Genomic DNA, 13,463 nt, shown 5'->3' on the forward strand with positions numbered 1-13,463 from the left:
GTCGGGGCCCCTCGGCCTCCGCTTTGGTGGGCGGGGCCAGGCCCCTCGGCCTCCGCTTTGGTGGGCGGGGCCGCTCGGCCTTCGATTTGTTGGGCGGGGCTCCTCGGCCTCCAATTTGGTTGGCGGGGCCCCTCGGCCTCCGATTTGGTTGGCGGGGCCCCTTATCCTCCGATTTGGTGGGCGGGGACTCTCGGCCTCCGATTTGGTGGGCGGGGCCGCTCGGCCTTTGATTTGGTGGGCGGGGCTCCACGGCCTCCGATTTGGTTGGCGTGGCCCCTCGGCCTCCGATTTGGTGGGCGGGGACTCTCGGCCTCCGATTTGGTGGGCGGGGACCCTCGGCCTCCGATTTGGTGGGCGGGGACCCTCGGCCTCCGATTTGGTGGGCAGGGACCCTCGGCCTCCGATTTGGTGGTCGGGGACCCTTGGCCTCCGCTTTGGTGGGCGGGGCCCCTCGGCCTCCGATTTGGTGGGCGGGGTCCCTCTGCCTCCGATTTGGTGTGCAGGGACCCTCGGCCTCCGCTTTGGTGGGCGGGGCCCCTCGGCCTTCGATTTGGTGGGCGGGGCCCCTCGGCCTCCGATTTGGTGGGCGGGGACCCTCGGCCTCCGATTTGGTGGGCGGGGACCCTCGGCCTCCGATTTGGTGGGCAGGGACCCTCGGCCTCCGATTTGGTGGTCGGGGACCCTTGGCCTCCGCTTTGGTGGGCGGGGCCCCTCGGCCTCCGATTTGGTGGGCGGGGTCCCTCTGCCTCCGATTTGGTGTGCAGGGACCCTCGGCCTCCGCTTTGGTGGGCGGGGCCCCTCGGCCTTCGATTTGGTGGGCGGGGCCCCTCGGCCTCCGATTTGGTTGGTGTGGACCCTCGGCCTCCGATTTGGTGGGCGGGGACCCTTGGCCTCCGATTTGGTAGGCGGGGACCCTCGGCCTCCGATTTGGTGGGCGGGGACCCTCGGCCTCCGATTTGGTTGGCGGGGCCCCTCGGCCTCCGATTTGGTGGGCGGGGACTCTCGGCCTCCGATTTGGTGGGCGGGGACCCTCGGCCTCCGATTTGGTGGGCGGGGACCCTCGGCCTCCGATTTGGTGGGCAGGGACCCTCGGCCTCCGATTTGGTGGTCGGGGACCCTTGGCCTCCGCTTTGGTGGGCGGGGCCCCTCGGCCTCCGATTTGGTGGGCGGGGTCCCTCTGCCTCCGATTTGGTGTGCAGGGACCCTCGGCCTCCGCTTTGGTGGGCGGGGCCCCTCGGCCTTCGATTTGGTGGGCGGGGCCCCTCGGCCTCCGATTTGGTTGGTGTGGACCCTCGGCCTCCGATTTGGTGGGCGGGGACCCTTGGCCTCCGATTTGGTAGGCGGGGACCCTCGGCCTCCGATTTGGTGGGCGGGGACCCTCGGCCTCCGATTTGGTGTGCAGGGACCCTCGGCCTCCGCTTTGGTGGGCGGGGCCCCTCGGCCTTCGATTTGGTGGGCGGGGCCCCTCGGCCTCCGATTTGGTTGGTGTGGACCCTCGGCCTCCGATTTGGTGGGCGGGGACCCTTGGCCTCCGATTTGGTAGGCGGGGACCCTCGGCCTCCGATTTGGTGGGCGGGGACCCTCGGCCTCCGATTTGGTTGGCGGGGCCCCTCGGCCTCCGATTTGGTGGGCGGGGACCCTCGGCCTCCGATTTGGTGGTCGGGGACCCTTGGCCTCCGATTTGGTGGGCGGGGACCCTCGGCCTCCGATTTGGTGGGCAGGGACCCTCGGCCTCCGATTTGGTGGTCGGGGACCCTTGGCCTCCGCTTTGGTGGGCGGGGCCCCTCGGCCTCCGATTTGGTGGGCGGGGTCCCTCTGCCTCCGATTTGGTGTGCAGGGACCCTCGGCCTCCGCTTTGGTGGGCGGGGCCCCTCGGCCTTCGATTTGGTGGGCGGGGCCCCTCGGCCTCCGATTTGGTTGGTGTGGACCCTCGGCCTCCGATTTGGTGGGCGGGGACCCTTGGCCTCCGATTTGGTAGGCGGGGACCCTCGGCCTCCGATTTGGTTGGTGTGGACCCTCGGCCTCCGATTTGGTGGGCGGGGACCCTTGGCCTCCGATTTGGTAGGCGGGGACCCTCGGCCTCCGATTTGGTGGGCGGGGACCCTCGGCCTTCGATTTGGTGGGCGGGGACCCTCGGCCTCCGATTTGGTGGGCGGGGACCCTCGGCCTCCGATTTGGTGGGCGGGACCCGTCGGCCTCCGATTTGGTGGGCGGGGCCCCTCGGCCTCCGATGTGGTGGTCGGGGCCCCTCGGCCTCCGCTTTGGTGGGCGGGGCAGGGCCCCTCGGACTCCGCTTTGGTGGGCGGAGCCGCTCGGCCTTCGATTTGTTGGGCGGGGCTCCTCGGCCTCCGATTTGGTTGGCGGGGCCCCTCGGCCTCCGATTTGGTTGGCGGGGCCCCTTATCCTCCGATTTGGTGGGCGGGGACTCTCGGCCTCCGATTTGGTGAGCGGGGACCCTCGGCCTCCGATTTGGTGGGCGGTGCCCCTCGGCCTCCGATTTGGTTGGCGGGGCCCCTCGGCCTCCGATTTGGTGGGCGGGGACCCTCGGCCTCCAATTTGGTGGGCGGGGACCCTCGGCCTCTGATTTGGTGGGCGGGGCCCCTCGGCCTCCGATTTGGTGGGCGGGGCCCCTCGGCCTCCGATGTGGTGGTCGGGGCCCCTCGGCCTCCGCTTTGGTGGGCGGGGCCAGGCCCCTCGGCCTCCGCTTTGGTGGGCGGGGCCGCTCGGCCTTCGATTTGTTGGGCGGGGCTCCTCGGCCTCCAATTTGGTTGGCGGGGCCCCTCGGCCTCCGATTTGGTTGGCGGGGCCCCTTATCCTCCGATTTGGTGGGCGGGGACTCTCGGCCTCCGATTTGGTGGGCGGGGCCGCTCGGCCTTCGATTTGGTGGGCGGGGCTCCTCGGCCTCCGATTTGGTTGGCGGGGACTCTCGGCCTCCAATTTGGTGGGCGGGGACCCTCGGCGTTCGATTTGGTGGGCGGGGACCCTCGGCCTCCGATTTGGTGGGCGGGGACCCTCGGCCTCCGATTTGGTGGGCGGGACCCCTCGGCCTCTGATTTGGTGGGCGGGGCCCCTCGGCCTCCGATGTGGTGGTCGGGGACCCTCGGCCTTCGATTTGGTGGGCGGGGACCCTCGGCCTTCGATTTGGTGGGCGGGGACCCTCGGCCTCCGATTTGGTGGGCGGGGACCCTCGGCCTCCGATTTGGTGGGCGGGACCCCTCGGCCTCCGATTTGGTGGGCGGGGCCCCTCGGCCTCCACTTTGTTGGGCGAGGCCGGGCCCCTCGGACTCCGCTTTGGTGGGCGGAACCGCTCGGCCTTCGATTTGTTGGGCGGGGCTCCTCGGCCTCCGATTTGGTTGGCGGGGCCCCTCGGCCTCCGATTTGGTTGGCGGGGCCCCTTATCCTCTGATTTGGTGGGCGGGGACTCTCGGCCTCCGATTTGGTGGGCGGGGACCCTCGGCCTCCGATTTGGTGGGCGGGGCCCCTCGGCCTCCGATTTGGTTGGCGGTTCCCCTCGGCCTCCGATTTGGTGGGCGGGGACCCTCGGCCTCCGATTTGGTGGGCGGGGACCCTCGGCCTCCGATTTGGTGGGCGGGGACCCTCGGCCTCCAATTTGGTGGGCGGGGCCCCTCGGCCTCCGATTTGGTTGGTGGGGCCCCTCGGCCTCCGATTTGGTGGGCGGGGACCCTCGGCCTCCGATTTGGTGGGCGGGGACCCTCGGCCTCCAATTTGGTGGGCGGGGACCCTCGGCCCCCGATTTGGTGGGCGGGGACCCTCGGCCTCCGATTTGGTGGGCGGGGACCCTCGGCCTCCGATTTGGTAGGCGGGTACCCTCGGCCTCCGATTTGGTGGGCGGGGACCCTCGGCCTCCGATTTGGTGGGCGGGGCCCCTCGGCCTCCGATTTGGTGGGCGGGGCCCCCGGCCTCCGATTTGGTGGGCAGGGCCTCTCGGCCTCCGATTTGGTGGGCGGGGCCCCTCGGCCTCCGATTTGGTGGGCGGGGACCCTCGGCCTCCAATTTGGTGGGCGGGGACCCTCGGCCTTCGATTTGGTGGGCGGGGACCCTCGGCCTCCGATTTGGTGGGCGGGGACCCTCGGCCTCCGATTTGGTGGGCGGGACCCCTCGGCCTCCGATTTGGTGGGCGGGGCCCCTCGGCCTCCGATGTGGTGGTCGGGGCCCCTCGGCCACCGCTTTGGTGGGCGGGGCAGGGCCCCTCGGACTCCGCTTTGGTGGGCGGAGCCGCTCGGCCTTCGATTTGTTGGGCGGGGCTCCTCGGCCTCCGATTTGGTTGGCGGGGCCCCTCGGCCTCCGATTTCGTTGGCGGGGCCCCTTATCCTCCGATTTGGTGGGCGGGGACTCTCGGCCTCCGATTTGGTGGGCGGGGACCCTCGGCCTCCGATTTGGTGGGCGGTGCCCCTCGGCCTCCGATTTGGTTGGCGGGGCCCCTCGGCCTCCGATTTGGTGGGCGGGGACCCTCGGCCTCCAATTTGGTGGGCGGGGACCCTCGGCCTCTGATTTGGTGGGCGGGGACCCTCGGCCTCTGATTTGGTGGGCGGGGACCCTCGGCCTCCGATTTGGTGGGCGGGGACCCTCGGCCTCTGATTTGGTGGGCGGGGACCCTCGGCCTCTGATTTGGTGGGCGGGGCCCCTCGGCCTCCGATTTGGTGGGCGGGGCCCCTCGGCCTCCGATGTGGTGGTCGGGGCCCCTCGGCCTCCGCTTTGGTGGGCGGGGCCAGGCCCCTCGGCCTCCGCTTTGGTGGGCGGGGCCGCTCGGCCTTCGATTTGTTGGGCGGGGCTCCTCGGCCTCCGATTTGGTTGGCGGGGCCCCTCAGCCTCCGATTTGGTTGGCGGGGCCCCTTATCCTCCGATTTGGTGGGCGGGGACTCTCGGCCTCCGATTTGGTGGGCGGGGCCGCTCGGCCTTCGATTTGGTGGGCGGGGCTCCTCGGCCTCCGATTTGGTTGGCGGGGACTCTCGGCCTCCAATTTGGTGGGCGGGGACCCTCGGCGTTCGATTTGGTGGGCGGGGACCCTCGGCCTCCGATTTGGTGGGCGGGGTCCCTCGGCCTCCGATTTGGTGGGCGGGACCCCTCGGCCTCTGATTTGGTGGGCGGGGCCCCTCGGCCTCCGATGTGGTGGTCGGGGACCCTCGGCCTTCGATTTGGTGGGCGGGGACCCTCGGCCTTCGATTTGGTGGGCGGGGACCCTCGGCCTCCGATTTGGTGGGCGGGGACCCTCGGCCTCCGATTTGGTGGGCGGGACCCCTCGGCCTCCGATTTGGTGGGCGGTGCCCCTCGGCCTCCGATTTGGTTGGCGGGGCCCCTCGGCCTCCGATTTGGTGGGCGGGGACCCTCGGCCTCCAATTTGGTGGGCGGGGACCCTCGGCCTCTGATTTGGTGGGCGGGGCCCCTCGGCCTTCGATTTGTTGGGCGGGGCTCCTCGGCCTCCGATTTGGTTGGCGGGGCCCCTCGGCCTCCGATTTGGTTGGCGGGGCCCCTTATCCTCTGATTTGGTGGGCGGGGACTCTCGGCCTCCGATTTGGTGGGCGGGGACCCTCGGCCTCCGATTTGGTGGGCGGGGCCCCTCGGCCTCCGATTTGGTTGGCGGGGCCCCTCGGCCTCCGATTTGGTGGGCGGGGACCCTCGGCCTCCGATTTGGTGGGCGGGGACCCTCGGCCTCCAATTTGATGGGCGGGGCCCCTCGGCCTCCGATTTGGTTGGTGGGGCCCCTCGGCCTCCGATTTGGTGGGAGGGGACCCTCGGCCTCCGATTTGGTGGGCGGGGACCCTCGGCCTCCAATTTGGTGGGCGGGGACCCTCGGCCCCCGATTTGGTGGGCGGGGACCCTCGGCCTCCAATTTGGTGGGCGGGGACCCTTGGCCTCCGATTTGGTGGGCGGGGACCCTCATCCTCCGATTTGGTGGACGGGCCCCTCGGCCTCCGATGTGGTGGGCGGGGCCCCTCGGGCTCCGCTTTGGTGGGCGGGGCCAGGCCCCTCGGCCTCCGCTTTGGTGGGCGGGGCTCCTCGGCCTCCGATTTGGTTGGCGGGGCCCCTCGGCCTCCGATTTGGTGGGCTGGGACCCTCGGCCTCCGATTTGGTGGGCGGGGACCCTTGGCCTCCGATTTGGTGGGCGGGGACCCTCGGCCTCCGATTTGGTGGTCGGGGCCCCTCGGCCTTCGATTTGGTGGGCGGTGCCCCTCGGCCTCCGATTTGGTTGGTGTGGACCCTCGGCCAATGATTTGGTGGGCGGGGACCCTCGGCCTCCGATTTGGTGTGCAGGGACCCTCGGCCTCCGCTTTGGTGCGCGGGGCCCCTCGGCCTTCGATTTGGTGGGCGGGGCCCCTCGGCCTCCACTTTGGTTGGTGTGGACCCTCGGCCTCCGATTTGGTGGGCGGGGACCCTCGGCCTCCGATTTGGTAGGCGGGGACCCTCGGCCTCCGATTTGGTGGACGGGGCCCCCGGCCTCCGATTTGGTGGGCGGGGCCCCTCGGCCTCCGATTTGGTGGGCGGGGACCCTCGGCCTCCGATTTGGTGGGCGGGGACCCTCGGCCTCCAATTTGGTGGGCGGGGACCCTCGGCCTCCGATTTGGTGGGCGGGGACCCTCGGCCTCCGATTTGGTGGGCGGGGACCCTCGGCCTCCGATTTGGTGGGCGGGACCCCTCGGCCTCCGATTTGGTGGGCGGGGCCCCTCGGCCTCCGATGTGGTGGTCGGGGCCTCTCGGCCTCCGCTTTGGTGGGCGGGGCCGGGCCCCTCGGCCTCCGCTTTGGTGGGCGGAGCCGCTCGGCCTTCTATTTGTTGGGCGGGGCTCCTCGGCCTCCGATTTGGTTGGCGGGGCCCCTCGGCCTCCGATTTGGTTGGCGGGGCCCCTTATCCTCCGATTTGGTGGGCGGGGACTCTCGGCCTCCGATTTGGTGGGCGGGGACCCTTGGCCTCCGCTTTGGTGGGCGGGGCCCCTCGGCCTCCGATTTGGTGGGCGGGGCCCCTCGGCCTCCGATTTGGTGGGCGGGGCCCCCAGCCTCCGATTTGGTGGGCGGGGCCTCTCGGCCTCCGATTTGGTGGGTGGGGCCCCTCGGCCTCCGATTTGGTGGGCGGGAACCCTCGGCCTCCAATTTGGTGGGCGGGGACCCTCGGCCTTCGATTTGGTGGGCGGGGACCCTCGGCCTCCGATTTGGTGGGCGGGGACCCTCTGCCTCCGATTTGGTGGGCGGGGACCCTCGGCCTCCGATTTGGTGGGCAGGGACCCTCGGCCTCCGATTTGGTGGTCGGGGACCCTTGGCCTCCGCTTTGGTGGGCGGGGCCCCTCGGCCTCCGATTTGGTGGGCGGGGTCCCTCTGCCTCCGATTTGGTGTGCAGGGACCCTCGGCCTCCGCTTTGGTGGGCGGGGCCCCTCGGCCTTCGATTTGGTGGGCGGGGCCCCTCGGCCTCCGATTTGGTTGGTGTGGACCCTCGGCCTCCGATTTGGTGGGCGGGGACCCTGGGCCTCCGATTTGGTAGGCGGGGACCCTCGGCCTCCGATTTGGTGGGCGGGGACCCTCGGCCTCCGATTTGGTTGGCGGGGCCCCTCGGCCTCCGATTTGGTGGGCGGGGACTCTCGGCCTCCGATTTGGTGGGCGGGGACCCTCGGCCTCCGATTTGGTGGGCGGGGACCCTCGGCCTCCGATTTGGTGGGCAGGGACCCTCGGCCTCCGATTTGGTGGTCGGGGACCCTTGGCCTCCGCTTTGGTGGGCGGGGCCCCTCGGCCTCCGATTTGGTGGGCGGGGTCCCTCTGCCTCCGATTTGGTGTGCAGGGACCCTCGGCCTCCGCTTTGGTGGGCTGGGCCCCTCGGCCTTCGATTTGGTGGGTGGGGCCCCTCGGCCTCCGATTTGGTTGGTGTGGACCCTCGGCCTCCGATTTGGTGGGCGGGGACCCTTGGCCTCCGATTTGGTAGGCGGGGACCCTCGGCCTCCGATTTGGTGGGCCGGGACCCTCGGCCTCCGATTTGGTGGGCGGGGGCCCCTCGGCCTCCGATTTGGTGGGCGGGGCCCCCGGCCTCCGATTTGGTGGGCGGGGCCTCTCGGCCTCCGATTTGGTGGGCGGGGCCCCTCGGCCTCCGATTTGGTGGGCGGGGACCCTCGGCCTCCAATTTGGTGGGCGGGGACCCTCGGCCTTTGATTTGGTGGGCGGGGACCCTCGGCCTCCGATTTGGTGGGCGGGGACCCTCGGCCTCCGATTTGGTGGGCGGGACCCCTCGGCCTCCGATTTGGTGGGCGGGGCCCCTCGGCCTCCGATGTGGTGGTCGGGGCCCCTCGGCCTCCGCTTTGGTGGGCGGGGCAGGGCCCCTCGGACTCCGCTTTGGTGGGCGGGGCCGCTCGGCCTTCGATTTGTTGGGCGGGGCTCCTCGGCCTCCAATTTGGTTGGCGGGGCCCCTCGGCCTCCGATTTGGTTGGCGGGGCCCCTTATCCTCCGATTTGGTGGGCGGGGGACTCTTGGCCTCCGATTTGGTGGGCGGGGCCGCTCGGCCTTCGATTTGGTGGGCGGGGCTCCTCGGCCTCCGATTTGGTTGGCGGGGACTCTCGGCCTCCAATTTGGTGGGCGGGGACCCTCGGCGTTCGATTTGGTGGGCGGGGACCCTCGGCCTCCGATTTGGTGGGCGGGGACCCTCGGCCTCCGATTTGGTGGGCGGGACCCCTCGGCCTCTGATTTGGTGGGCGGGGCCCCTCGGCCTCCGATGTGGTGGTCGGGGACCCTCGGCCTTCGATTTGGTGGGCGGGGACCCTCGGCCTTCGATTTGGTGGGCGGGGACCCTCGGCCTCCGATTTGGTGGGCGGGGACCCTCGGCCTCCGATTTGGTGGGCGGGACCCCTCGGCCTCCGATTTGGTGGGCGGGGCCCCTCGGCCTCCACTTTGGTGGGCGGGGCCGGGCCCCTCGGACTCCGCTTTGGTGGGCGGAACCGCTCGGCCTTCGATTTGTTGGGCGGGGCTCCTCGGCCTCCGATTTGGTTGGCGGGGCCCCTCGGCCTCCGATTTGGTTGGCGGGGCCCCTTATCCTCTGATTTGGTGGGCGGGGACTCTCGGCCTCCGATTTGGTGGGCGGGGACCCTCGGCCTCCGATTTGGTGGGCGGGGCCCCTCGGCCTCCGATTTGGTTGGCGGTTCCCCTCGGCCTCCGATTTGGTGGGCGGGGACCCTCGGCCTCCGATTTGGTGGGCGGGGACCCTCGGCCTCCAATTTGGTGGGCGGGGCCCCTCGGCCTCCGATTTGGTTGGTGGGGCCCCTCGGCCTCCGATTTGGTGGGCGGGGACCCTCGGCCTCCGATTTGGTGGGCGGGGACCCTCGGCCTCCAATTTGGTGGGCGGGGACCCTCGGCCCCCGATTTGGTGGGCGGGGACCCTCGGCCTCCGATTTGGTGGGCGGGGACCCTCGGCCTCCGATTTGGTAGGCGGGGACCCTCGGCCTCCGATTTGGTGGGCGGGGACCCTCGGCCTCCGATTTGGTGGGCGGGGCCCCTCGGCCTCCGATTTGGTGGGCGGGGCCCCCGGCCTCCGATTTGGTGGGCGGGGCCTCTCGGCCTCCGATTTGGTGGGCGGGGCCCCTCGGCCTCCGATTTGGTTGGCGGGGACTCTCGGCCTCCAATTTGGTGGGCGGGGACCCTCGGCGTTCGATTTGGTGGGCGGGGACCCTCGGCCTCCGATTTGGTGGGCGGGGACCCTCGGCCTCCGATTTGGTGGGCGGGACCCCTCGGCCTCTGATTTGGTGGGCGGGGCCCCTCGGCCTCCGATGTGGTGGTCGGGGACCCTCGGCCTTCGATTTGGTGGGCGGGGACCCTCGGCCTTCGATTTGGTGGGCGGGGACCCTCGGCCTCCGATTTGGTGGGCGGGACCCCTCGGCCTCCGATTTGGTGGGCGGGGACCCTCGGCCTCCGATTTGGTGGGCGGGACCCCTCGGCCTCCGATTTGGTGGGCGGGGCCCCTCGGCCTCCAATTTGGTTGGCGGGGCCCCTTATCCTCCGATTTGGTGGGCGGGGACTCTCGGCCTCCGAGTTGGTGGGCGGGGACCCTCGGCCTCCGATTTGGTGGGCGGTGCCCCTCGGCCTCCGATTTGGTTGGCGGGGCCCCTCGGCCTCCGATTTGGTGGGCGGGGACCCTCGGCCTCCAATTTGGTGGGCGGGGACCCTCGGCCTCTGATTTGGTGGGCGGGGCCCCTCGGCCTCCGATTTGGTGGGCGGGGCCCCTCGGCCTCCGATGTGGTGGTTGGGGCCCCTCGGCCTCCGCTTTGGTGGGCGGGGCCAGGCCCCTCGGCCTCCGCTTTGGTGGGCGGGGCCGCTCGGCCTTCGATTTGTTGGGCGGGGCTCCTCGGCCTCCAATTTGGTTGGCGGGGCCCCTCGGCCTCCGATTTGGTTGGCGGGGCCCCTTATCCTCCGATTTGGTGGGCGGGGACTCTCGGCCTCCGATTTGGTGGGCGGGGCCGCTCGGCCTTCGATTTGGTGGGCGGGGCTCCTCGGCCTCCGATTTGGTTGGCGGGGACTCTCGGCCTCCAATTTGGTGGGCGGGGACCCTCAGCGTTCGATTTGGTGGGCGGGGACCCTCGGCCTCCGATTTGGTGGGCGGGGACCCTCGGCCTCCGATTTGGTGGGCGGGACCCCTCGGCCTCTGATTTGGTGGGCGGGGCCCCTCGGCCTCCGATGTGGTGGTCGGGGACCCTCGGCCTTCGATTTGGTGGGCGGGGACCCTCGGCCTTCGATTTGGTGGGCGGGGACCCTCGGCCTCCGATTTGGTGGGCGGGGACCCTCGGCCTTCGATTTGGTGGGCGGGGACCCTCGGCCTCCGATTTGGTGGGCGGGGCCCCTCAGCCTCCACTTTGGTGGGCGGGGCCGGGCCCCTCGGACTCCGCTTTGGTGGGCGGAACCGCTCGGCCTTCGATTTGTTGGGCGGGGCTCCTCGGCCTCCGATTTGGTTGGCGGGGCCCCTCGGCCTCCGATTTGGTTGGCGGGGCCCCTTATCCTCTGATTTGGTGGGCGAGGACTCTCGGCCTCCGATTTGGTGGGCGGGGACCCTCGGCCTCCGATTTGGTGGGCGGGGCCCCTCGGCCTCCGATTTGGTTGGCGGGGCCCCTCGGCCTCCGATTTGGTAGGCGGGGACCCTCGGCCTCCGATTTGGTGGGCGGGGACCCTCGGCCTCCAATTTGGTGGGCGGGGCCCCTCGGCCTCCGATTTGGTTGGTGGGGCCCCTCGGCCTCCGATTTGGTGGGCGGGGACGCTCGGCCTCCGATTTGGTGGGCGGGGACCCTCGGCCTCCGATTTGGTGGGCGGGGCCCCTCAGCCTCCGATTTGGTGGGCGGGGCCCCCGGCCTCCGATTTGGTGGGCGGGGCCTCTCGGCCTCCGATTTGGTGGGCGGGGCCCCTCGGCCTCCGATTTGGTGGGCGGGGACCCTCGGCCTCCAATTTGGTGGGCGGGGACCCTCGGCCTTTGATTTGGTGGGCGGGGACCCTCGGCCTCCGATTTGGTGGGCGGGGACCCTCGGCCTCCGATTTGGTGGGCGGGACCCCTCGGCCTCCGATTTGGTGGGCGGGGCCCCTCGGCCTCCGATGTGGTGGTCGGGGCCCCTCGGCCTCCGCTTTGGTGGGCGGGGCAGGGCCCCTCGGACTCCGCTTTGGTGGGCGGGGCCGCTCGGCCTTCGATTTGTTGGGCGGGGCTCCTCGGCCTCCAATTTGGTTGGCGGGGCCCCTCGGCCTCCGATTTGGTTGGCGGGGCCCCTTATCCTCCGATTTGGTGGGCGGGGACTCTCGGCCTCCGATTTGGTGGGCGGGGCCGCTCGGCCTTCGATTTGGTGGGCGGGGCTCCTCGGCCTCCGATTTGGTTGGCGGGGACTCTCGGCCTCCAATTTGGTGGGCGGGGACCCTCGGCGTTCGATTTGGTGGGCGGGGACCCTCGGCCTCCGATTTGGTGGGCGGGGACCCTCGGCCTCCGATTTGGTGGGCGGGACCCCTCGGCCTCTGATTTGGTGGGCGGGGCCCCTCGGCCTCCGATGTGGTGGTCGGGGACCCTCGGCCTTCGATTTGGTGGGCGGGGACCCTCGGCCTTCGATTTGGTGGGCGGGGACCCTCGGCCTCCGATTTGGTGGGCGGGGACCCTCGGCCTCCGATTTGGTGGGCGGGACCCCTCGTCCTCCGATTTGGTGGGCGGGGCCCCTCGGCCTCCACTTTGGTGGGCGGGGCCGGGCCCCTCGGACTCCGCTTTGGTGGGCGGAACCGCTCGGCCTTCGATTTGTTGGGCGGGGCTCCTCGGCCTCCGATTTGGTTGGCGGGGCCCCTCGGCCTCCGATTTGGTTGGCGGGGCCCCTTATCCTCTGATTTGGTGGGCGGGGACTCTCGGCCTCCGATTTGGTGGGCGGGGACCCTCGGCCTCCGATTTGGTGGGCGGGGCCCCTCGGCCTCCGATTTGGTTGGCGGTTCCCCTCGGCCTCCGATTTGGTGGGCGGGGACCCTCGGCCTCCGATTTGGTGGGCGGGGACCCTCGGCCTCCAATTTGGTGGGCGGGGCCCCTCGGCCTCCGATTTGGTTGGTGGGGCCCCTCGGCCTCCGATTTGGTGGGCGGGGACCCTCGGCCTCCGATTTGGTGGGCGGGGACCCTCGGCCTCCAATTTGGTGGGCGGGGACCCTCGGCCCCCGATTTGGTGGGCGGGGACCCTCGGCCTCCGATTTGGTGGGCGGGGACCCTCGGCCTCCGATTTGGTAGGCGGGGACCCTCGGCCTCCGATTTGGTGGGCGGGGACCCTCGGCCTCCGATTTGGTGGGCGGGGCCCCTCGGCCTCCGATTTGGTGGGCGGGGCCCCCGGCCTCCGATTTGGTGGGCGGGGCCTCTCGGCCTCCGATTTGGTGGGCGGGGCCCCTCGGCCTCCGATTTGGTTGGCGGGGACTCTCGGCCTCCAATTTGGTGGGCGGGGACCCTCGGCGTTCGATTTGGTGGGCGGGGACCCTCGGCCTCCGATTTGGTGGGCGGGGACCCTCGGCCTCCGATTTGGTGGGCGGGACCCCTCGGCCTCTGATTTGGTGGGCGGGGCCCCTCGGCCTCCGATGTGGTGGTCGGGGACCCTCGGCCTTCGATTTGGTGGGCGGGGACCCTCGGCCTTCGATTTGGTGGGCGGGGACCCTCGGCCTCCGATTTGGTGGGCGGGACCCCTCGGCCTCCGATTTGGTGGGCGGGGACCCTCGGCCTCCGATTTGGTGGGCGGGACCCCTCGGCCTCCGATTTGGTGGGCGGGGACCCTCGGCCTCCGATTTGGTGGGCGGGACCCCTCGGCCTCCGATTTGGTGGGCGGGGCCCCTCGGCCTCCGATGTGGTGGTCGGGGCCTCTCGGCCTCCGCTTTGGTGGGCGGGGCCGGGCCCCTCGGCCTCCGCTTTGGTGGGCGGAGCCGCTCGGCCTTCTATTTGTTGGGCGGGGCTCCTCGGCCTCCGATTTGGTTGGCGGGGCCCCTCGGCCTCCGATTT

Source organism: Ranitomeya variabilis, chromosome 2 (genome assembly GCF_051348905.1).
Source record: "Ranitomeya variabilis isolate aRanVar5 chromosome 2, aRanVar5.hap1, whole genome shotgun sequence".
NCBI lineage: Eukaryota > Metazoa > Chordata > Amphibia > Anura > Dendrobatidae > Ranitomeya > Ranitomeya variabilis.